The 26,570-nt window shown below is 36.1% G+C and overlaps 1 protein-coding gene across 4 annotated transcripts in view; it reads right to left on the minus strand.

Annotated features, from left to right (window-relative positions):
• The window catches only part of LOC115845916 (uncharacterized), a 602,167-nt gene that overhangs the window by 242,525 nt on the left and 333,072 nt on the right, over positions 1-26,570 (minus strand). The gene's annotated exons all lie outside the window — the stretch shown is intronic.

A 26,570-nucleotide genomic window follows, 5' to 3' on the forward strand; every position in this document is an offset into this window, starting at 1 on the left:
GTAGAACATCACCTGGCATCTGTAGGTGCTCAATAGATGCTTGTGAATGAAAGAGAAATAGGCTTTTTACTACTTATTTAATTCCAACGTTGCCAAATTTGAAAGCAAAGGGGCAAAAAATAGGAAATTTGGGGAATGAAGGATAGGATACAGAGAGGCAGTAAATATGAAAATATAAACCTAAGTAAACTGGAAAGGAAAACATGCACAGCACATATGGAAGGGTTTGGGGGAGGAGGAGGGGGCAATCCCTTACCTGGGAGGAATATGAAAGGGAAGAAAACAGAGTTTTATTGACAGAGATAGGAAAGGATGAGGGGAACAATATCAGCTTGCTTTAATAATTTTAGTGAAAAAGGCAATGCAAAATCCTTAGAATTTTGGTTAAGGACTACAATTTTAAAAAGAGAGGGAGAGAGGCCCTCTTAAACTACGATGGAACCTGATGTAGATGAAAAATGACATGAATAGCAACAGATGTTCTCCTTATAACTCTTCTTTTTTTTTCTCGAAATACCAAGATGGATTAGAAATGTGCAAAACAAAAGAGTCAAACTAACCCAAATTCTTCTAATTCTCTAACTGCAGAAACAGGGCTGTAACCAATTTTTCTTTTTTCTTTTTTCTTTTTAGTTTAAAATGGGGAATAATTTTATCCAGACTAGTACTTCCATCTTTCAGCCTATGAAATATAATATTGTAGAGTTGCTCTTAACTAAAAAATCACATTTCTGTTGGGTACACATTTAGGCTATTTGAACAATCGTTCTGGTAGATGTATTTGGAGGTTTCATGACAAAAATTGAACAATGCAGACTTTTTCCCAATTCATTAATTTGTAAATCAAATTTCTTTAAAGTATTTTCATCATAGTTTTTCTTGTATATTTGGCACCTGCCACTCTTCATCTATAGGAGAATCTAGCATAAGATGGCATGTGATTTAGCACAAAATGGTACATTACACAATTTTAGCTTTATATGTCAACATTTTATGACGTTCAGTAAATGCCATCATGATTTCCAGATGTTTCACCACCTGAATCAGATTTAAATCATGGTAAAATCTTTGATACAGATGCTTGAGAAATAAAGAGGATCATATATGTTTGAATATATCATATCAGCCTAAGCTCAAAAAATACCTTCTCTCCAGCCAGGTCACCAATTTCAAAATTCACTTAAAAGTCTCCCCAGTGGGAACTGTATCCCACCCTTTCCTGCTAGTGTTAGTACAGCAACATTCACCTCCCTTTTCCCTGGGGGCCACTGATGGGATTAGTAATGCTCGATGTCATGAGCACTACTGGTATACAGAAGTGATGACTCAATTAAATCAAGTTACCAAATAGATAACTAAAAGACAACTAAAGATAACTAAAAGACAACTTGTGCAAGATAAGGTACTCTGAAAGTTGCCTGCCCTCAATGAGAGCAAAGTTGAATTGGCAAAATGCCAGGTAAATATGACCAGGTTAACTTAGCACAATATTTAGGAAAATATTGATTTAACAGATAGTGAAAAGACATACATGTATGCATTTTGACAATAAATTGAAACAGAAAAAGAGTCAGGAATAAAGGGGAAAGATAATGGTAGAAGGAGAAATACATGAAAATAAAAGCGAAATGGAGAAATACATCCAGCTCCTGCCTTTGTGTGTTACAGTGTTCACAACCAAATTACAAGTTTTTTACCTTTACTAGTTGGTTTATAAATTGAAATGTGTATCTTTGTTTTATTATTGCTTCTGGTCAGTACTACCCCGAACTAGTCTATATACTAAAAATATATAACAAAATAAATTATAAAGAGTATAAAGACCATCTTTGTATCTTCCTCCTAAACCCAGAAGGGAGTCAGAAACATAGTAGGTGCTTAATAAATGTTGAATTTATTAATTAGTTAACTAAATGTTGAAATATTATTATTGGTCAGGTATAAAGCTATGATTCAAATATGTATATATTACATACAATTTCCCAAACCATATTCTATAAAATATTAATTCAGCTAGGTGTACCACTGGGGGTGGGGAGACAGATTCTGAATTGAAATAGATTGCGGAAACATGCATAGTCATACTTTCTCTCTCCAAGATATTCAATGCATATTAATGTAAAGAGTTTGAATTGTAATTTTCCAGTTCCAAAGTGGAAAAAGTTGTCATGCAGCTAAGACACCTTAAATTAAAATATATATATACTGCCTTTGTTACAAATAAAATATAGAAGGAAGAAATTTCTATAACATCAATCTGATTTACATATAATTGTTTGATTGGTGAATATTTTATGGGTAATATGGTCACTCTATGGCATTCAAGGAACACACAAATCATGGAGCTCAGGAGTCCAGGTTGGTCATTTTTTGGCTTCAAAACATTCTATCTGATACTTAAATTTATGAATTAAAAATTTTTAAAATAGTAAAGAAAATGTGAAAGGAGAGCTCTCATGTATTAGATGTATATGTATGTATATTACACACATATTTGGGAGAGACCAAGTATGCAACAGTCAGTCAGTCCCTCTTGGCACAGCTGGCTAATTTGGACAATGACAACAAAATATCAAATTCACCGGGTGGCACAAGTGGATGTGGGGCCATACTCAAGACCATATTAACTTAAAAAATGATGTTCTGCAAAACAGGTACAGAATAGTTCCGATCACAGTAGTAAAACATCAAGAAAGTCACTTCTCCTGCCTTATAAATTACACAAGGAAAGTCTTGCATTTAAGCTCTGCTGTTGTGACTGAGTGTGCTACTTGGATACATTCAATTATCTTTTTGACTTCTGGAAACTGGATACATGGTGGTCGACAACTATGGTTAAGCATTTAAACAAATTACAAATTATTAGTTAAATGTTCAATAGTAAATGATTGTGGGTCATGGGACTTGACACCTCAGTGAATGAGATCAGAAAGAGACTCAGCTTTAGGCTGTATGTAGTACCTGACTAGAGAGATCTATATATTTTTATTTTTTTAGCCCCCATCCCCTATCCTAGTACATGTCATTAATTGTTTTGAGCAATTTTTTCAAAAAATGTGATTCTTTTGCTGTATTAATAACAAACTTTGTCTTTTGATTTTTGTATCCCCAGGGCCCAGACCAAGGCTATGTATGTATATACTAGGTGTTCAATAAATTGTTATATTTAACAGTGAATGTGAATTAACCAAAAAGCTACTTCAAACTATCTATCCCTTAATGTTAGGCAGCAGTGGTAAAAGTTCTCTGTGATTGTACACTTCTGAAAATGTCATCACAGCATCTTCCTGGATTGATTAGGCACCCTGTCCAAGTTGCTTATCTGATGTATATTAGGATTAGAGGAAATGTCTATGGAAGTTCCACAGAAGGCATCTGCAAATCCCTGCCTCTGCTTGACTATTTAGAAAGGCTTGAAACATGATATTATGTAACATCCCAGTACCTTAAGAGAGTGTTTACCAAACCTTAATCATTAGTAGACCAACATCATAATTGCTCAATCCCAGACTCCAGAGCATCTTACAATTGCAATTCATGTGGCCTAGGTGAATTGTCATGGCACTGCCTTCCTTACACTTAACCTAAGCACTGTTATCCATAAAACACATTGAGTTCAACAAACTTTTATTAGATAAATATTTTCTATATGCCAAACATCATGTACTAAAAGTAACTATAACTGACAGAACATTCATTCTTAGGAATTTATATTCTGGAGTAGATAAATTTTTAAAATGCAATATGTCATTAGGGGATATATGAGCTATATTTTGCCATAATAATGTGGCATAACAAAGAACCCCAATATTGAGCATCTTAAACATAATCATTTATTTCCTCCATGAGTTTGTGGGTCGTTTATTTAGGACTTGGCTGTTCAGCTCTCTTAGTCTCCAGTGAATTTGCTTACAAAGCCGAAAGTCAGCCAGCTGTGGGCTACTCTAGACTGCTGTGGTTGGGATGAGAGGGTGATTCAGTCTTACTCCGGGAAACTTATCCTCCAGCAGGTATTCATAGAAAGTGCATAAGAGCAACAGTCAAACAGAAAGAAGCACACACTTTTTCAAGCTTCTGCCTGCATCCTATTTGCAATATATCATTGGCCAAAGAAAGTCATATAGCCAAGCCCAGTGAGAGTGAGAGAGATTAGAGTCACATGGCAAAGAGGGCAGATACAGGATGGGATGACAAATAGAGGCCATTTCTTCAGTCTACCACTGGGCATAACAGCTATGGAGAAACACAAAGCAGAGTGAAGAGATAGAAAGTGAAGTTACTAGGGAAGGGGCCAAATCAGGTGATATTTGAGCAAAGTCTTGAATTCAGTGAGGAAGAGAGCCATGTGAATAGTTTGGAAGAGAATTCTAGAAAGAGGAAAGAAAAGAAATTCCAAAGGCCTGAAACCAACTTACTTTCAGCATGATGGAGAAATAGCAAGGAAGCTGAAGCAGAGTGGCAGGAGATAAAATCAGGCAAGTAGCCAAAGGAAAGACCTGGCATGGCTTGTGGGTCATGGCAAGGACGCTGGCTTTAATTTTGAGTGACAGGGAAAGCCACTGCAAGATTTTGAGCTGACAAAATCAGGACCTAACCTATGTTTGTAAAGCTTCTCTCTGATTCCCATGAGAAAGATCAACTGCAGGTAGGAAGAGTAGAAGCAGGGAGGTCAGTTAGGAGACTATGGTCTTAATTTAGCAGAGACATCACAGTGGATGGGTCATGAATGTAGTGTGAAGATGGTGAGATGACATACTGGATATTTCTAAGGTACTGCTAACAAGATTTGTTAAAAACTTTGTACACACACACTATATGTGTGTGTGTGTGTGTGTGTGTGTGTGTGTTTGTATATTCAATTACTCATTAAAATATCTACATAGTTAAAACAAAAAGTGCTCATTACTGTAACACCTAAAGTCATCTCATGTACCACCCAAAGGTGATTATGTGAGCACTAACCTTGGGAAACAATGCCTTGCCTTCAGACAAACATTTAGACTAGTCACCTAAAACTCCTAACATGAATTAAGTGGTCAAAGACTCTTGGATTAAAAAGTCACAGACCCTTAAATTGTCTTGATCACTCAAAATAGAAAATCAAAGTAAATGACACATTTATTTTAATAGAGCCTTGTAAAGGGAAATTTCTCTTGTCCTCAGTGCTTTCCATGTCTTAATGATTTCCCCATTATCACAGAAATTTCTGGCACTGACTCCTCACATCAGAGAAATTTTCTCAAAGTGTTTAATAACCTAGGTTTTATTTCCTTGGTTTATTATATTCATAACTTGTGAAGCTGCCCAAGAGTTCTTTCTTATGGGAATAGAGGCACACACAATCCTCAAAATGATAAGTACCCACTACTGTTGGGAAAGGTGCTGTGTAAATGCAAAGAGAACAGAGTACTACCACTCCCCCTAAAAATTATAAGGATCTAATTGTTTTATTCTTGTTGTCACTTTATTAAAATGAAAATTAGTTTTCACAGGGATTAAATTTTCATTTTGCTGCAGAAAAAAGTGAAATTTTCTGCAAAAATTATAAATTTCCACAGCAGCAACTTCATAAAAATGTATGATCTTGCCCCTCAGGGTGCCTGCTCGCTTATTTGAAATGAAAAGCTGTTTGTATTCATGGTTAGAAATACACACATGAGGAAAAATTAATCATGCAAATATTTACAAAGTGGGAATAGTAATTGTTGGGAGCCTCTGCAGTGAGCTGGGCATAATACCACAGATAGAAGTGCTAGAGAGAATTCCAAAGGACAACTCATTTGACAAAGCCAGGTCTGAAGTCCCATCTTATGGACTGACAATGCTATAAAAAAAATCCTGGGTGTACTTCTTACGACATTAAGGGTTTTTTTTGTTTGTTTGTTTGTTTTTGCTGTACGCGGGCCTCTCACTGCTGTGGCCTCTCCCGTTGCGGAGCACAGGCTACGGACGCGCAGGCTCAGCGGCCATGGCTCACGGGCCCAGCCGCTCCGCGGCATGTGGGATCTTCCCAGACCGGGGCACAAACCCGTGTCCCCTGCATCAGCAGGCGGACTCTCAACCACTGCGCCACCAGGGAAGCCCCGACATTAAGTTTTGACAGTCATGATGCCAAATATTATGAGAGATAAAATAATTTTCATTAAACATCTGCAAATGGTACAATGGTAGGCAAGATTTAGAAATTAGAATGGGTATTTTTTGTGGAGGGTGACTATTTGCTCTACCAATGTTCTTCTTATCTTTATCTGAGGAATATTATTATGAGACTTCAGATTTATTTGATTTGTAGTTTTCAAACGGGAAGGAGTACTATTTTTATTTTGTAAGTCACTTTAATGTTTATGGGAAATCTAATTTAAAATAAAATGCACTTGTTGTTACTTTAAAGGATAAAAAGTTGACTGGTCCCATTGGAAGAGTATTACCAAGAGCATTGGGAAGGGATTTTGATGAGTCTTGTGATAGCCCTGTGTATGACCTGGAACATGGTGCTGGGTCTCTCTGGATTAAAGTCTGGAGAGCTGTACCTGAGACATGCTTAAAGGCCAAACAACTCCCTTATGTATCTCTGCCTACAGATCTCTACATTCCTTCTGCTCATAAGGGATGGAAGAAGAAAGAAAGCAACTTAGTATGAGAGCAAATCAGAGGTTCCTGACAGGACTGACTACATAATGAGTAGGGACCAGTGCAAAAGGAAAATGTGAGGCTCTTTGTTCAAATATTATTAAGAAACTCAAGATGGCAGCAGCAGAGCATGAAGCAAGCACGGAGCCCTAACTGTACAGGTCACATACCCATGAAGTTAGTATTGCTTCCTAATACAAGAAATGTAGGCCTCAAATCAAGAATCTTATGTGTTTTTGGTATTCAGGCCAAGGCGCTAATAGGACATCTCTGATCTGAAAGGAAGGTACTGAGGGACTCACTCAGAGGGGTTCAAGAAATGTATTTAACAAGGCTTTCTGGATTGGGTGTTTTGAGAACTATAGAATCTTTGTGCTGTCCTTTAGTTTCCCATTTAAAATGGCATCTTGGAATAAGATGAAAGCCAGCTTTACATTTTCTAAACACTAGAAGTTTTATTTTATCTTATATCTTAGAACTTGAAGGCCACAAGCAACCGCTAAGTCATTCTACATCCTCAACTACATAGGTGGTCATGAAAGCATCAATACATGCTTAAGAGAATCATGCCAAGACCCCTCCCCTGATTTCCTCTAATCCTGGATTTTCTCATCGTCAATAATTCTGTATAAATATCTATTATCCACTTAAGGTCGATGTGCCAAAGAAGGCATGAGAAATTGCCAGAAACAAACAATAAAATTCAACCCCTCAAATATGTAAATAAAATGAAAAAATAGTCAAAAAGGAAATAGTATTTTAGGTATGGACTTTTTGTTGCTGTCATTTGGTTAAATCTTTATTTGCTTTCTGATTTTCTTTTAGTGATGATACATGATGATTTCTTAATCATTCAAACCACTAAACACTACTATCAGTATATTCCAATAATTATAGTGATTGCTGTTTACAGTGACCAAACTTTCTTGATGTGGTGAAGTCTGCCAATTTTTGAAGTTGGAGAGAAAAAGGTATTTTGTTCTTTTATGACACATCAGTAGTAAAAATATAAGACACAATTTCTCAATTAGGTGCTCCTTCACATATCCAATCAGCTCAGGAACATCAATATTCTCACCTAAAACCAAGATAAAGAGAAACCCTTGAGATATTCCCTCATCTTGGCATATCTTCAAGGCTGACCAGGGTGATCAAGTTGTGTTGTTAAAAATGTCGTTGAAGGAGTGTGAGGAAGAGTGCAACTTTGCCCTCACTCTCACCTCTGGTGACCCTCTGATTGTGGTGTCAAATGGATTCTAAACAGTCAACTCTCCATTATCTGCACTGTCAGTCCTCTGGTGTAATTCTTGCTTTCATGTTCTGCTGGAATAACTAAACTTGATACGTGGACCCAATTAACTATCTTTTGCTTATTTTTACCTCCCTATGCAGCCTGCCACCCCAGCAGGAGGACTTCAGATCCCAACACTCAATTACCTTCTCCAACCCAGGAGAGGTGTGAAAAGTAAATAGAGTGAAGTCAGTAAAGAAAAATCAAGTTTTATTAGGCTGATCCATCATATGAACTCTCAGTTGACTATAGTTTTTGGCACAGAGTAGGAAGCAGACAACAACTCTATGCAAGGAGTAGAGTGCAAGCACCGCCTTCAGCTTCTCTAACCAATGACAGTGCATCACAAAGCAGCTTTGTGATGGAGTTTATTGTATAGGAATGGCTCCTGCCAAAAGAATACTATTGACTCCAGAAATGACAGACAGCAAGGAAGAAGTCACAATGAGGATTCTGCTAATTCCACAGGCATCATTATCAGGAACCTCCAAAATACTGTATACAAAAATTTTATTACAAGCAGTTTTAACTTGCAGTAAGCTCACAGATTTCTCTTTTGGTAACTCTTCATAAGATACAGGTCTGAGTGGAAAAAGTGTAAAAGCTAAAGGGAGTCAGAAGAAAAGGAGCAATCTCAGCCAGCAGCCTCAGTGTTCATCTCTCATATGTGTAAACACCACATAAGCTTTTCTTACTGTTTAAACTACAAAAGATATAGGATTATGGGCCCTTTAAGAAATCATTATTGCTTAAAAGTTTAGAATTTAAATTTCTATCACTGATTCAAAGTGTTATGAATTCCCAGAACATCAGACAAATCCTTATGATTGAGGACATATGTGATGTCAAATACACATTCTAAAACTATGTGATCCTAGATCATCCTTGGTGGTGCTCACCTCCAATTAGCTAGATTATCCAACAAATACATGGATACACATTATTGTCAGAGGCTTTGATCCAAGAAGAAAACTAACTGTGACACCATTACGAAGGCCTGACTTTATCCTGAGTAGTTCACCTGGAAACACCAGAAATCCATTTATATTTTGGTATCTTATTGATTAACTAGATTAATAACTTTGATTTTTGAAGGCTTTTATGTATAGAGGGGAATGTCAAATTGTGTCACTTGTACAAAATGTTATGCTCATTGCCTTATTCTTCCTACCCACCACTACTTATGAGACAATACACTTTTCAAACTTGCTAAAAATGCAACGACAACACTAATCACCCAAGCTAGACCCTTGGACTGCAGAGCTGAACTTTCCTACAGGCAATGCTGCAGTCTTCCGAAAAGTTCAGGGATCTCTCTAACTAACTTTCTAGAGGGGAAAAAAAGAGGATTTAATACTTTATTTTGCCAATCAAAAAATATCCGTGGTATGGCTCTTGGCATTATAGCTCTTGGCATCACCAGGACTGCACACCTACCTACTCTATCTTGTTAGTACTTTTTGGTCTTTCATGTGACAATGACTTGTAATGTGCAGTTGCTGTCTCCTAGCAGGGAGTGAGGTGGGGAAAGAGGGGAAAAAGCCCAGCAATTACTGTGCAATACTCAAATCTGCCTGCCAACAAGAGAATGGTGATTTGTGAGACACATCAAGAGGTGCTGGCAAGATCAATCCGCGGAGATCCCTCTGATAGGGGAATAATGAGTTGACAAAGACCAATGTTCAATTGGGTCCAAGCCCAATAAGATTACTGTTCAGCATCATCAATATTGTCTCTGTTTGGAACTGACACAATCAGACTGGAATCAATTGTATTTTCCACAGCACTGTCACACATGATTTTTAACTTTGGCTCACAACTCTGTAGAGGAGCCTGCAGATGTTGGCAGATTTTTGCTAACTTACGGGATGTCGTTATTAAGTAGGAGTTGCACCCCACAGTAATTTGTGGTTCTGTAGTGTTTCTCTGAGGTCTGTATATTGAAGAGAGAAGACAAGGAGGAAGAGAAGGAGGAGATGAGAGATTAGCACGACAGAGAGATTTTCTGTTTAACCTCCCTGCTTTTGTTTTTGTTTTGATTTTTAGTGTAATGACCAAATACCATATGTAAATATGTAAACTAGTTCTTAGCTTCAGCTCAATTTAAGTTGGGGATCAAAGATTTTTAATGAAACACAGAATCATAAAAATTTTTCTGCTATGAAGCAACATAACAATAAAATTGTTATGTTTTACCATCCAAAGGCAGAGGGTCTATGTAGATGGCTCTGTCTAGAAAATATTAGAAGTTGTTCATGGAGCTGGAAAATCTAATAAGTTATTTGATTTTTAAGCAATCTCTCCAGTCTTCTCCAGTGTGTTTTATAAGTCATTACTCCCACCAAAGAAAGCGATCAGCTTATTTCATGAGATGAATTTGTGCCTCTAGTCTTGCCCAAATGGGCATTCTAGACCCCTGATACTAGCTGACAGATCAAGTTATCCAGTAATATAATGTGGTTCATGGCCACAGAATTAATATTGGAAAAATCCGATAAGGGACAGGGGCTGGATTTCTGTTTTGCCACAAGCATACATAACAATGGCATGACTAGATCTTCCCCCACTGAGATCCACCTAAATGTAAATTTTGTGAGAAGTAAGTGCTATGGAAAGACAATGAAATTTGTTATTCTGAACTCTCCAACTTAATAGGCTTAAATTTTACCTAACAAACTCAGGCTTTTAAACCTGATCAAATGTCAGTAATCCTGTCCCTTCAAATCTAATCCCAGTTGTTATAGTGTATCTCTCCCCAGTCCAGGATGACACCAGTGTTTCAGAATATTATGTAAAGCAGATATTTATGGTGGCCTCTCTGGTCTCTGGTCACCCCTGAATGGTTTTTGTCCAAGCCCATGTTGGTCCCTAAGAGGCAGACATGTGCCCACTTTCTTGGGCAGGATATCTTTGTGGAACCTGGGAACCTTGTTACCTACGGTCCAGCCTCCTTAGGTGAATCACAGTCATTTCCTCCTGATGTCCTGCTTCCACTCCAAGGCTCTGTGAAGAAGTGAAAGCACCAATTCCAAGGTATCTCAAATCGCTGCTGCTTCTCCTTTGGGAAAGTCTTCCTTTCCCTTCATGCTCACTGCAGCAAACATTCCCCTCCCCTACAAGGCTCTCACTGCTCTCCATTTCCCTGGAATAACCCCCTCAAAGAGTTCAGGTTAGAAAACAAAGCTGGGTTATATTGATATTGACCCCATCACAAAGGGCTCAAGAATAAAAAGGCCAGGTTACCATTTCAAGATGAGGTTGGAAAATTGAGAACAAATTGCAAATTAAAATCTTAATGAATAATTCTGTCACATCTGCAGCTAGGTGGCCTTGGAAAAGACCTAGAATAATCCCAGATCTACAGCATCATCATAATCTCAGATCTAAAAAAAGAAAAATAATACTTGTGAGGATCAAAGGAGAATATGCATGAAAAATGTCTTGTTGATACTAAAATATGAGTGTCAGCAGTTATTCTTCATTGTTTAATGCCTCTTGCAAAGCAGGTAGCAATTTGCAGCTGATAAATGAGAGAGAAAAAAGAGAGACCAGTCTTCCTCATACTTGATTTCTTAGGTGGTTTGGATCTGGTCTGAACAGCCTGCTCTATTGGGCTCCAAGCTAACTGAAACCTCTGGAGACTTTGCAAAGTCATTGCATTCAGCACTCCTCTGGCAGACTAAGAAATGCCAGTTGCCCCATTAGGCAAACTCACAGAGGAGCAGCTCCATTCTCATGGGAGTTCCCAACATCAGCTCGGCCTTAAATATTGTGAGCATCTAGGGAAGCAGGGGCAGGAAAATGTCAGTGTGTGTGCTTGGTTTGAATCTCTATGTGTGCAGCATTAAAGACTTGAGTGTCTCTGGAGGGTATTTAAATAAATTCCAATGTTCAGGGCTGGCCTTGTATATAAGTGAATTAAGCCCCTGCCTATTGGGTTTGAACATACCAAAGCATCCCTGACTGAAAATGGAACTCCTATCAAGTATTTCTATAGCTCTGGAAGTACTTCCTTAAGGAAATGCTTAATTTAACTTGGATTAGATATTACTTGATTCCTCATAGAAAGCAGCAAGGAACAGTTTATCTGACCATCACACAGCAGAATTTTGTGTCTTGAGGGTCCTGGACAGAGAAGAGTACATTATCTCGTGAAGAGGAGAGAAAGTCAAAGCACAAATGGGGGAGTAGTTGTTGTGGGTGCTGAGTGGAACAGGTAGAAAACCAAAAGCAGAAGACATTGTGCATGTAGGAAACAAGCAGTGGGCTCAGGCACCAGATCAGAGAGCAATGAAGAGAGAGGAAGTACCAACTGAAGAAAGAAAGGAAAAGCACAGAAGATTTGCCTCTGCTACAAATGCTGGCCAGGGTCTTTCCCTCATTCTCATTCAATTCAACAGATATTAATTAAGCATGAGTATCATAGACAAATATTTTCGTGAAAATTTGACAAACATGGGCTGAAGGCACAGTTCAAACACTAGGAACCATGTACCTGTTCTGTAGTTCAAATCCGCCATATATTAGCTATATATTCATAGCATTTATGTTAACTGTCTCAGTTTCTTCATCTAGAAATTGATGAAATTGATGATAATAGTATCTGTTGGACTTGACAGAGTAAATCTAAGCATATCCCCAAGAGGATCAACCATTTCTCCCACTGACAATATGCAGGAAAAGAAACAACAAACTCTCTTCCACTCTTCTTCTGGCAATAAGATGTAAGAAAATGGGTTAACATGGTAAACTGAGCCCAGGCTCATTGCTGGGTCTGTCTCCTGCTTAGACTCCAAAGTGGAAATCACATTTTAGGGACTCCAGTTGCCTGTCTAATGTGTTTCCATATTTTTCACACATGTTTCTCCATGAACTCCATTGATAAGCAGCTGCGATGAGAGCCCAAAGGAGGATACAACCCCTACACATGGATTGACATTTACAAATGTTCCTTTCCTATCCGCCCATTTCTGCTTTCCTAGGTTCTACCCTGAGAGTCTCACCCTGCGAGTGAGACTAAGAATTGCAATTAGGAATATTCAGTGAACTACTCAGTTCTTTGCTAGGCTGCTAGCTTGACCTGCTGAAGAGTAGTTCTTAAACTATGAGGTTCATAAGGATCATCTGGAGAATTTTTTTTAATGCAGATGATTCCTGAGGCCTTTCAATCTGATAGATTTTACTTTCTCCTGTGAACTTTCCAGAAAATGCTCTTGGATTAAAAATTATTGCCTCTTCATCCTTGTCTTGCTACAATTCAATTTCATTATTTCCTACTCAATATGCCAAATGTCATGGCCTGGATAGATATAATTTGGTGTTATTTTTCTGAGGGTAAATGGCAAAAATATCATTACAGAAAAATTTTCAGAATTATCCTAGCTTTAATGATACTCCAGAATCTCAGTTTTACAGTATGAACATTATAATGAACACAGATTTTTATAGTATATATTTAATTTTATGCTCAAATAAAAATAACTAACACGTTTATGTACATGCATGTTATATTGAATTTTATTAGATGTTTTCCCTAAGTCAGCATACCACTCCTTTAGCAAGTTTCTGCATCTGCTATAGTGGGCCACATTACTGAATATTGTTATAACTGGAGAAAAAACTAAAATGAAGGAACAGAGAGTGAGGTAGTATATTTCTTAGCTTGTGAGTCTATGTAGTTCAATGGTCCCTCTATTAAGTCATTTCCCCACTCTCCTTGGATATGAGGGAATTTTCAGTCTGACAATCTCTTATTGGGTTACACCTTTCTCATTTCTCCCCTTCCTGGGGTGAGCTGACAACTTTAACAATAAAAGAATATGGAGTTTCTCAAAAGCAATAGCTTTGCGCTTCATTTTAGGAAGAGTCAGGATAGTAGAATGGTTAAAAGCATGGCTCTGGAGACAGATGGTTCTGGTTCAAACCATCACCCTGCCATTTATTAGCTACACAGCCTCTCTTTATCTCAATTTCCTCATTTGTAAAATGAAGATGATAATAGTACATGTCTCACAGGAATTCTGTAGGATTAAGTGAATTAGTACATGCAAAGCACTCAGAGCAGTGTCTGGGACATGGACAGCAACAATTAATGTTAGTTAGTTTATGGGAAGATATAGGTGCTGTGTTAAGAAATTAAGTACTATATATGCTGAACCCTCATTATGGGTATTAAATGTTATTATTTATTAAAATGTTAAATTAGGTTTTAAAATTAAAACCACTAACAAATTACATTTAAATAATTTAGAGGCTAATAATATGGAAAAAGATTTCTAGGAGGAGTATATTTAAAACTTTAAAAAAATTCTACAGAAAGACTACTGAATTATTTCAGTTAATTGAGACAGACTAGGACAAAGCAGACCTGGAAACACAGACTGGAAGGAATTGAAGACTATGAAATAAAACATATCAATTAAAGAGGAAGTTAATAAATGGATATTAGGACAAGCACTAAGGGCTCTATTACCACATAATAGGGAATGCAGAATGGTAGTTCAAGACCCATACCAGTGAGACAAGAAAATCTAGGTACAGTAGTCCCCCCTTATCCATGGGGGATACGTTCCAAGACCCCTTATTGATACCTGCAACACAGATAGTATCAAATCCTCTATGTACTATGTTTTATCCTATACATACATACCTATGCTAAAGTTCAATTTATAAATTAGGCACAGTAAGAGGATAGTGGAATTGCCAGCATCATTACTCTTGCACTTTGGGGCTATTATTAAGTAAAAATAGGGGTTACTTGGACACAAGCACTGGGACACTGCAATAGTAGATCTGATAGCTTAGATGGCTAAGTGACCAATGGTGGGTAACAGGGATGATTGACCTCCCAGACAGGACAGAGTAGGACAGTGAAAGATTTCATCATGCAACTCAGAACGGCGTGTAATTTAAAATTTATCAATTGTTTATTTCTGGATTTTTCTATTTAATATTTTTGGACTATGGTTGACCATGGGTAACTGAAACCACAGAAAGTAAAACTGCAAATAAGGGGGGACTACTGTAATGGTGATATATTCATAAATCTTAGCTAGATAGGCCTTGGGAGAGATCTGTGAGCAGATAATGGAGAGCAGGGTCCCAGCTTAGAGCTGGGATATAAGATCAAACTCCTGCCATTGGAGTCAAGTCTGACAAGAATAAAGGATCCAAATCTTTTTGTGATGTGAAGGCAGAAATTTGGTCTAGGAAAGAATAAAACTCCAGTTATGAGAAATAGAGCATGAGTTGGTGGCCTAAACCAGTGATATTCTGGTAGATGTTCCACTAACTCTTCAGGGGAAAAGTCTGTTTTTTTAGAGTTTGCCAATTTCTGTAGTGTAAATACTCCCAACATGGCTGATTTCAAGCTACTATGCAACATCTGCCAGCTTGCATAATTCCTCAAAAATGAGCAATTGATTTCCATGAGCCAATACAAGTCAACTCCAGCGCACAGTAGGAGTCCTGGTTTTCAGAATTGAGGGAGACGTTTCAAGAACATCAATGATAAGTCAGAATATCAATGCTGAATCACCAAATGGTAAACCAGACCTTCTTCTTTCTTATGCTAAAGGTCGAGTATGATCTTGAGACACAGGGCAAGGCTAAGCTTTTAAGGGAGGCAATCAGAAAGCCCCAGTGGAAAGAAGAGATATGAGCAAGCTCCACACCCCTGGGCTGCCTACACTTCAGCTGCCCCCATACTGTTTTATCTGCATGGCTTAGACTGGAAAAAGTACAACTATGTAATCCTGAGCCAACAACACTGGCTGACCGGCCAGTAGGCTCAACACAAAGTCTGGACCAGCAAAATGGACTCATCAGTTAAGCACCACAGACTGGGAACTGGTAAATGCTCTTCTAGGAAAGGATGTGTTATCTCATTTCTCCTTTTGTAAATTATACTACTTTCTCCAAGAATGAAGTCTAAAAACAACTGGTGACAATAATAACATTAATAGTTAGCATTACTTGAGTAAATATTACATGGCTGGCATTGTTCAAGGTCCTTTACTTTCATGGTCTCCAATAACCCACATCAAAGTGGGTTTCTGTCACTATTCCATGGAGCTCAGATCTTCATGGAGATGCCTGAGGGGTTACCCGAAGAAGGAAGACAAGGCCAGGGCATGGGGCTTTGTCAGCAGAGTAGCTCCGCATACATATATTTATGTAACGAAGTTTTACGTAAGATGCCTTTTCAAAAAGGGGGTCTATTGATAAAAAACTTTTTTGAGAACAATCAAAACTTAAATAGTCCTACAAGATTGTTACATTTTTTCTTGTTTAAAAAAATGTTTAAATCTATCTAAGGTAAAAGACAAATAAAATCACCTCCTTAAGACAACTACTGTTACCCGTTTGTTGTATAAGCTTCCAGATTTGTTTTTTAAGGTACACATATTAGGGTAGGTTTAATTTTCTACATTTAACAGTTGAAGAAATTTATTCTTGCTCAGAGTAACAGAGATGACAAGGGATCCTAACTCAGGCCTGTTTTTATGTTCCTATCAGGAAAAACAGGCAGTTACCTCTTATTCTCTCATACAAAGACCATATAAGTTAGTCCCTTTGTCTTTCTATGAAATCTAGTGTTACAACTAATGATGGCATTCACTAATGATGGCCTACTCTCTCACTTATAACTGAGTCAATTGTCCCCCAGAGGAGAAAGCCCCACACTAAATTCCAGAACATATACTGCATACTCATGGGAAGAAAGCAGACCAGATAGACAGTTTATACCCTGGCCCCATGCATTGGTATAGTTCTTCAATGTTATCTCTTCCTTAGGCCAGGCTTTTTATCATTAAGCATTAATATCATTTAAAACAGATAAAAATTGTTATAAACTTTGAAAGGTTTCAAAAGCAAATAAATGCTAGCTTATCAATTTCACGGTCAAAAAATATTAAAATTAGATTAAAAATATACAATTAACCTAATACATTTTGAATTCGGACTAATTGTTTGACATTCAAAAGGACCCAAGGATATTTTTCACTTGAAACACAGAAATAAAAAATTCATACTAAACAGTCAGAGTTTGCCCTCAAGGTTGAAAACATTAATCATCTTGCATCTAACTGTTAACTGTAAAAAATCATTTTTCTTCTGATTTAAAGGGAATTATTTAGTGAGTGTTTTTAACTTCTCAGCTTTCTCAAGCAGAAGCAGTAACACAGGGTCAGGTTCCAGGCTCCTCTGCCCCTTCACGTCTCCCTTCTCTACGAAAAGCTGCCTTTGATATACGAGGAAGCTCCTGGCCCAGAGAAGAATACACAAAGCCCAGGAAGAAATGAGAGTCTGCTAGGAATGTAACTGAGATTTAGTTACTAAATTCAGGAAATGACTGGAGTTGAACAGTCTTTCTAAGAAGGTAATACTAACCCCAAGTAAACATGAACTTGAGGTGACAGATGAATCAGTAGGGATGAGTCTTCACAGAACTTCCAAGTTTCTGAGAATCTTTCCATAGTTTTAAAAAGATCATCAAGTTAGAAGTAACCACTTTAAAGAAAAAGTTGCCTTTCCATAAAATGGACAGGCACATTTCATATCAGGAAGGAAGTAGAATAAATCAAATATACTTACTAGCCTATTTGTGCTGCTTTCTTATGGTGCCAAACCATCCCAACGACCTGACTGGTCTATAACATTATGCTTGGGCTCTTCAGTATTGAAATTGCCTTAGGTGGGATCCAAGATAACTTTCCTGATATAAAACTATATTCCGCAAGTAATGTTGGAATAACACAGAAAAGGATTCTTTTTTTTTTTTGCAGTACGCGGACCTCTCACTGTTGTGGCCTCTCCCATTGCAGAGCACAGGCTCCAGACGCGCAGGCTCAGTGGCCATGGCTCACGGGCCCAGCCGCTCCGCGGCATGTGGGATCTTCCCAGACCGGGGCACGAACCCGTGTCCCCTGCATCGGCAGGCGGACTCTCAACCACTGCGCCACCAGGGAAGCCCTGGAAAGGATTTTTTATCTCTGACTTTGGGGTTGATATTTGGCTCACAAGGAAGTTTTAGATTTTTTTAAAAAAACTTCTGGTTCTGGACAGCATTCCTTTCCCTGTATAGGTATTCATTTTAGAAAAATGTCCATTGTTAATTAGCTAAAAAATTGTTTCTTTCAAACTGCAACATAAAGGTTAACTAACAATGTTTGATTATATGTTAGAGCAAGTTTTTAAAATGATTCTCCTTTCTTTCTCTTCTTAAATATATGGAGCCATGGAGTTTGTTATAAAATCTAAGGAATCTTAGATAATAAGTGCTTAAAGTCACTGTCATCCACCCTCTAATCCATTCTTCTATAGTGACCCCAGAATGGGACTATAAAAGAATAATGCAGGGACTCTTTGTATATAATTATTATAAGGAAAATACCCCACACTAGTAATGATGTTTTTATATAATATTAACCAAATCTCTGGGCATATGCTCTCTTCTGAAATTAATCCTCATCATATCTTTGACTAGTAAACTAGATTGTTATTATACTCCTAATAGCATACTGGATGATCAGAGATTATAGCAACATGTTCGCAGTCTAGTCAGATTATAGAAGGTTCACTTTAGAAATGTGGATAATTCAGAGACTAGTTTTAACATAATTTCAGTATTCTTTATTTTATACCTTTAAAGACGTGAAATATATTGAGCAATTTACTTACTATGTGCTAGGTCCTGTGCTACTTAGGGACAAGTACTGCTTTGCAGGTACTGATAATATTACTACTCACATAGTTAAAGAAAATGCTAAATTTTATTAGAAGTCAGTAAAAATATGAGTATATTTTCTTCCCATTGAAGTTGTGGACTCCCTGAATTGCATCCATGGACCTACATTAAGACAGAGCCTTATAAGTTATTGCAGCCACTATCATTACTCTGCACATATCTCCTTAGATTCCTTTACTAATTAGATGCATACCAGCTTCCAGTGTGCTTTTACTGCACACAGTCTCTGCATCTGTAACTGGAAAGCAGGAAGTATACATATTTATGTCACCTTGGAGACATCCCTTAAACAATGACTGAGAGATACAGAGGTCAAAATATTCTAGCTTCTTTTGCTCCAACTTGAATTCCTCTGAGGTATGACCAACATGGTCTTCAGAGCCCCTCTGCATGATTATGTCAAAGTTACAATTCTTGAATCTTGCATCCTTCTCTTCTAGGTCCCTATCAGTTTTTCCCAGGAACAGTTCTCAATAAAAAACATTCACAAGAATATTCATCAGAGTATCTGCTTCTGAACCCAAAGCAGTGACACATCATGGTTAATACTCAGATCAACAAGACGTAAAATATTGACATATATGATCCAGCTTACTTTGTATAAATAATCAATAATTTCCCAAATAAAATTTAATCTAAACTTTAACCATAAACTATTCAAACTCATAAAAGACTGAGAAAGATTTAGGACAAATGTAAGGAGAATACTTCCACTTACAGTAATAGCAGACCAGGTAATTCAGATTAAACCACCTCCTGAGGAAGTCCAGAGGCTGAACAAAATACACATCAAAAAATATATATTTAAAGGCATAGGAGAGCTACTAAAGTAGCAAAGACTTATCAGTTGAATATCTAGGGAAGAAGAGAGACCCAGGGAGATGAGTGTATTTTGAGGGCCCCTTTTCCTCTGAGGGCATCTGTTAATTTTAAGAAGGGGAAGCCTGTTAAGTATAAGGGACCTGTATCAGAGTCCATGGGTCTCCAAGGAAAGGGGCTCTATGAATTCCCCCTGCTTTGGGTTAGGATCTAGAAAAGCTGTACTGTAAAAACAAGGGCAAACTAGAATTAGATAAGACCTTAGAATGACTGTATGGCAGCTTTAAAGAATCCCAATGTCGGACACTGGATTAACTTCCCTGCATGAAAATATCTACAGAATATTCTCCAGGCACCTGGAAGAAGCAAATAAAATATTATCTAGAAGGCATCATCCTAGTTTTCGTATTATTTCTGTAAACAATTTTTCACATACAATTAAAAAAACACTAACCAGGGACATGGAGAGACAAAAATAATGTAACTTTAAAAATAGTAAAAAACCACATTAGAAACACTCACAAGGGCTCAGTATAGATCCTGTAGATCTGGTTAGACATAGATGACACAGTTAAAAGATCTACAGTTTGAAATATATAGTTCAAAGTCTGAGAAAGAAAAGAAAGAGAATGAAGCAAGGGCAACATTTGAAGTCATGATAGCTGAGAACATTTTAAAACTGATGAAAAATATCAAGCCATAGATTCAAGAAACCCTATGAACCCCACAAAAATAAATACAAAGAAAGCTATACCAAGAGATATAATAGCAAAACCACTGAAAAGTTGCAGATTATAGCCTATTTCTCAACAGAAACAATGAAAGCCAGAAGATAATGCAAAAATATCTTTAAGGTATAGGAAAAAAAGTTGCTGTCCACTTAGAGTCCTAGTTTTCTATAATTATTCTTCTAGAATAAAAATTATTCACCTAGAATAAGAGCTTAATACAGTTCAGACAAACTAAGAGAATTTGTCAGCAACAGACCTACAATAAATAATACTCTAGGGCTTTCTTCATATGAAGGAAAATAATCTTAGGTGGAAGCCTGGAAACTAAGCAAAAGTTGGAAACCTACAAGACACAAATATTAGAATAGATATTAATAAACATTTACTACAAAAATAACTAAATTTTTTCATTTACATATATATAAAAGGAGAGGGTAAATGAAACTAAATTATTCAAGAAGAGGATAAGAGCATCAATTAATATTAGGAATTTTTAAGTCAAGGATGAATGCTGTAATTTCTAGTGTAATCATCAAAAGGACAATAAATGAATTTATAACTTCTATGCCAACAGAATCAAAGTAAAATTATGAAAAATAATTACTCCAAAAGAAAATAGTAAGGAGAAAAAGGAACACAGAGCCAATGGCACAAATAGAAACCACTTGAAACAATAGTAGATTTAAGCCAAATACATCAATAAATACGTTAAATGTAAGTGGACTAAATGTTTCAATTAAAGACAAAGATTGTGAGATGATTAAAAAGAATGCAAAGGAAACCATCAACAAAACAAAAAGACAACATACAGAATGGGAGAAAAATATCTGCAAACAATGCAACTGACAAGGGGTTAGTATCCAAAATATACAAACAGCTCATACAACTCAATGTTGAAAAAACAAACAACCTAATCAAAAAAATGGGAAGAAGACCTAAACAGACATTTTTCCAAAGAAGATGTCCAGATGGCCAATGGGCACATGAAAAGATGCTCAACATCACTAATTATCAGAGAAATGCAAATCAAAAGCACAATAAGGCATCACTTCACACCAGTCAGAATGGCTATCATCAAAAAGTCTACAAATAATAAATGCTGGTGAGGGTGTGGAGAAAAGGGAACCTTCGTACACTGTTGGTGGGAATGTAAATTGGTGCAGCCACTCTGGAAAACAGTATGGGGTTTCCTTAAAAAAATTAAAAATAGAGCTGCCATATTATCCAGCAATCCCACTCCTGGGTATATATCTGGAAAAAAGCAAAAACTCTAATTTGAAAAGATACATGGACCTCAATGTTCATAGCTGCATTATTTACAACAGCCAAGACATGGAAACAACCCAAGTGCCCATCAACATCTTCTTACTGGCTTAAGAAGATGTGGTATGTATGTATGTATATATATATATATACATACATACATATATACACATGTATATACATATATCTACACACACTCACAATGGAATATTACTCAGCCATAAAAAAGAATGAAATCTTGCCATTTGCAGCAACATGGATGGACCTAGAGGGACACTGTAATGATTAGAAATACAATTCAGAAATTATAGCAATTTTAAATGTTTATGCCCTTATCATAGCCTCAGATATATAAAGAAAAGACTGACAAAACTAAACAAATAGACAAATGGATGATCATAATGAAAGATTTTTCTCAATAACTTGATAAAACACACAGGCAAAATTAGAAATTATATAGAAGTATTTAACAATATGATCATAAGCATATTTAAACATGGCCATCATTTCAGAATACACATTCTTTTCAAGCATATAGGAAAATTTCCCCAAACTGACCATTTCTTGGGTGATAAAGCAATTTTAACAAATTTCAAAAGAATGAAACCATACAGAATATGTGCTCTCATATCAATGCAAATAAACTAGAAATAAGTGAAAGCAATTTAGAAAATCCCCATATGTTTGAAAATTAAGCAATATACTTTAAATAACTCATGGATGAAAGTAAAATAAAAATGGAAATTAGAAAACATTTTGAACTAAATGATAATGAACTATGACCTCTCAAATCATGGAATGTTGCTAGAGTTATTTGTAAATGGAATTTATAGCTTTAAATGCATATATTAGAAAAGAAGGAAAACTAAAACTCAATGAAGTACACATCCATCTTTTTAAATTACAAAAGGAACAGAAATTTAACCCAAAGAGAATAGATGGAAGTACATAAGGAAAAGGGGAGAAATTTCAAATTAAACAAACGTATAATAGAGAATATCAGTAAAATCAAATTTGTTTTTTAAGACTGATAAAATTGATAAACCCCGATAAAACATAAAATTAAAAGAATGGTAGGCATAAATAATCAATATCAATATTAAAAAGTGACTTCTCTATGGATGCCACAGATAATAACAATGTTATGCCAATAAATTTGAAAATTTAGATTAAATAGAATATCTAGAAAAATTAACTTTAAAAAATGACCAAATTTTAAAAAATTTGAATAGATTACCTGTTCATCAAAATACACTAATTTGAAGGTAAAAAGACAAACCACACAGTGGAATATCTGGAGCACATAACTAATAATAGGCTCCTTTACAAAACATTAAAAAATGAAAACTGTGATGAATCAATAAAGAAAAAACTGCCTCTCACAAAAAGTAAACCAATACATACATGGAGTGTTCAACCCCATTACTAATAAGAGAAGAGGAAATTAAAACCACAATAAAACACCACAAGAATGACTATTATTTTAAAAGATTAAAAGTAACTAATGATGACAAAGAAGTAGAGAAATCAAGACTCTAATACTTCTAAGAGAAGTGTAAATTGATTGGTACAGCCACTTTGAAAAACAGATGGACATTATCTTCTGAAGTTGAGCATGCATATACCCTATCTCTCAGCAATTCTTCTCATAGACATCTACCCAACAAAAGCTAATGCACATGTGTACCAGGAAACACGTAAAAGGTTTAAGGCGGCATTGTCTGAAATCATTTCAAACTGAAAAGTAACAAAATATCCATCCATTCAATAAAATATTATACAGTTCCTGTAACAACATGGAACTTTATAAAGAGCCAGACACAAAAGAATGCACATTGCACGATTGAATCTATGTAAGTGTAAAAAGCAGATAAAACTAAACTTCGACTTTAGGTGATAAAAGTAAAAGAAAAGAAGTAAGGATATTGGTTACTGTGATGGGAGGTGGGCGAAGGCAGTGATTGGAAAGAAGTTTCTAAGATGCTGCAACTGATACTTCTTCATCTGAGAGGTGGCCACCTGGGTGTTTCCTTCATGGTAAGTCATTAAACTATACACACTTGCTTCATAAATTTTTCCATATACATGTTATATTTTTAATAAAAGTCTTAAATAATCATTTAAAAAAGTAAAATTATAAAATTAATTCTTACCATTGGAAATGTTAATGTTACATAGTCTTTGTTTTTGTTGTTATCATTTGAATGACCAGATTCTACTTCATAGACAATTTCAGAACATTATAATATTGGGCAGCTCACAAACAAGTGGTAACTGGCATTTCTGAATACAAGTCTTTAGAAAATTCTAATAAATGCGGCTTCATTTAAGTCAGGCCTGTTCTCTACTAGACATGGAATAGGGTATTTGGGTTATTCAACTACTCTAAATAGTAGAGTTACTATCTATATCATATACAAATTATATATTTTTAAGATGCTAGAATCCATTTTTTTAAAATCACTTTATACTAACAAGACTGGGCATAATTAAACTATTAGTATTTTGAAAAGCAAAAGTTTATCTTACTTGAGTCCCTTTAGGGTAATCATAATGAGTATCAATTGTCATTGTACTGTTGAGTCTTAGAAGGGCCAGGTAAATGTAAGCTTTGGTTAATGGAACTTAAAATAAGAGCATTTCTAGTTAGTGACTCAAAGGGCAATTATAATGTCTCCCTATCTGGAAAACTGAAGTTCCATTTGGACAATATTCAAAGCATATTTTGCCTTGAGTTTCAGTGACAGAACTGACTTTCTGCTCACCTCTTTCCTCTGACATTACAATAATCTGTCCCAAACTTAAGTCTTATTAGTGTATGAACACATGCATGTGCATGTGCATGCATACACACACGCACACACACAGGGAATGGTTTTGAGTTCACATTTATAGCGATTTTTTGAGTATACACCTGTTTTCTATCACTCCCAAAGACTTTTCAAGATTTATTTTTAGAGGGCAGAGGATCAATACACAGATAATACAAAGATGTTGCTATGAATTCAAAGACAGTACTACTATGTGTCCAAGACATTGCAATCCTAATATTAAAGAGATAAGGGTGATAATGTAAATTACTCTAGGGATGAAACTGCCTATTATAACCTTTGGCTGATAGTTTTATACAAACCCTGAAAGTGGTCTAAAATTTCTAAGTTCTGTGTGTAAGTTGAAATGTAAAAGTCTTTGGATGTTTTTCCTTTCACTTGGTTTCAAAAGCAAGGGCCTTAAAAATTAACAGTTTAATGTAAGTTTAGCCTAAAATTATGGAACTATCCTCTCTCCAATATCAGCATATAACCTTCCCAACACACACATACACACACACACACACATACACACACACACACACACACACGCTATATCATAAGAAAAAAACCTACTCCCTATCTAACTTACCACATTTTTATTATCATGGATAAGGTTTAACCAGGACTTTTAGCCATCTTGTAAAATTTCAGTGATAGTCAAAAGTAAGTAAAATAGTTCAAAGGCAGGGTGAACTAACTCATAAAGTGCCCTGCCTCGGAGAACAATAACGAATGGTATCCTTCTAAGTTCAGAGACTAAGAAAAAGTTTGAGCTGAATCCAGATGATTTAAATTTTTCTCACAGAGAGAAAAGTGAATTTCCTCTACCTATACTGTTCTATTCCTATAACTAAGTTTGACATGGTTCTAGTTTAAATACAATAGAAACAAAGAGAGGAAGTTATGCTTGGTATCTTTAACATTTATGTCTTCAAGGTTGTTTGGAAATCTTTTAGGCAGTTTTCCTTTCTCCAAAGTTCTCTTCCGCTGTTTCTTTAACTGGAAGAGGGTTTTTTTTTTTCATTTTATATACTGTACATTTCCAAAGTATATATATGGTTCTGGGCATGGTATTTGCTTTCCTTAGAGATATAAATTGCTTTTGTTCATTTACTTTCTTTGAAATTCATTTCTAGTAGCTGCAGAACTGCTGCTATGAGTGTTAATAGGCTTCTCTAACATAGCTGTCATTTCAAGTAATAGGTGCCAAGCTTTCAGCAGCTTATTAACACATTATAACAGCAACCCCTATACTAAACAAACAAATTGCACAGAGGAGGACACAAGCAAAATTAGTGTATATAAATATATATATTCTTATGTATACATACATACAGTATATACTTAGGACTTACCAACATGTTTGGTTCCATACATGATTAGCCCAGAATTGGCACTTTGTTTTTTATGAATATTCACAGGGAGAAAGAGTGGATCGGATTTGTATTTGGTCCCAAATGTGAGACGAATACAAACTGGTATAATTACTGAAAGATTTCCATCCTCTCAACCCAGCTATGCTCTCAAGACTGAAAAATTGCAGACTTGTGGTATTTCACATCATGGAACTGTGCTAACGTGATCTTTCAGCGCCACTTCATGGGGGATGTTGCAGAGGAAGAAAAAGTGGAAATAAGCAAAGAAATACACCAACTGGCAAAACTACTGAGAAAGGAAGACATGCAAATATGAAAATTTGCTTCGAAGAGTCAAAATTTGCATTTGGATATGAACACTGGACCAACTCTCTACAAACACAAATATATTCTTCCAGATGCAGGGGCAGACATATGTACAGATAAATATGAGAGTGTGTATTCACACATGTTTTATATAAATATGTATAAATACACGTACACACACTTATATACATATGTATGTATACAGAGATACACTGTCCTTTACAAGTGTTTGTATATTTAATGGTTTCACAAAAATTTTTAGCAGCTTTCTTGAAGACATATTTCAATAAAGGCTCTAAATTTTACACTGTAGTAAAAGCTGACCTCTTTTTTATTAAAAAAAAAATCCCAAAGCAATTTATAATCAACTTGTAATATATTCGGAGGTTGTAAATATGTTAAATTCAACTTTTAAGTCAGCTGGATCATTTTCTAAAATTTACTAAAATCTGTAGTATTAAGGAGGATGACTTGATGGCCTCTAGCTATCTTGCAAGATTTAATATGTGTTACTTTTATTGTCACTAATAATGACAGGTGGCATTATTAATCGTTCAGCAAGTACAAGTGCTGAACTAGTAACTTTATATT

The sequence above is a fragment of the Globicephala melas genome, chromosome 2 (genome assembly GCF_963455315.2).
Source record: "Globicephala melas chromosome 2, mGloMel1.2, whole genome shotgun sequence".
Taxonomy (NCBI): Eukaryota; Metazoa; Chordata; class Mammalia; order Artiodactyla; family Delphinidae; genus Globicephala; species Globicephala melas.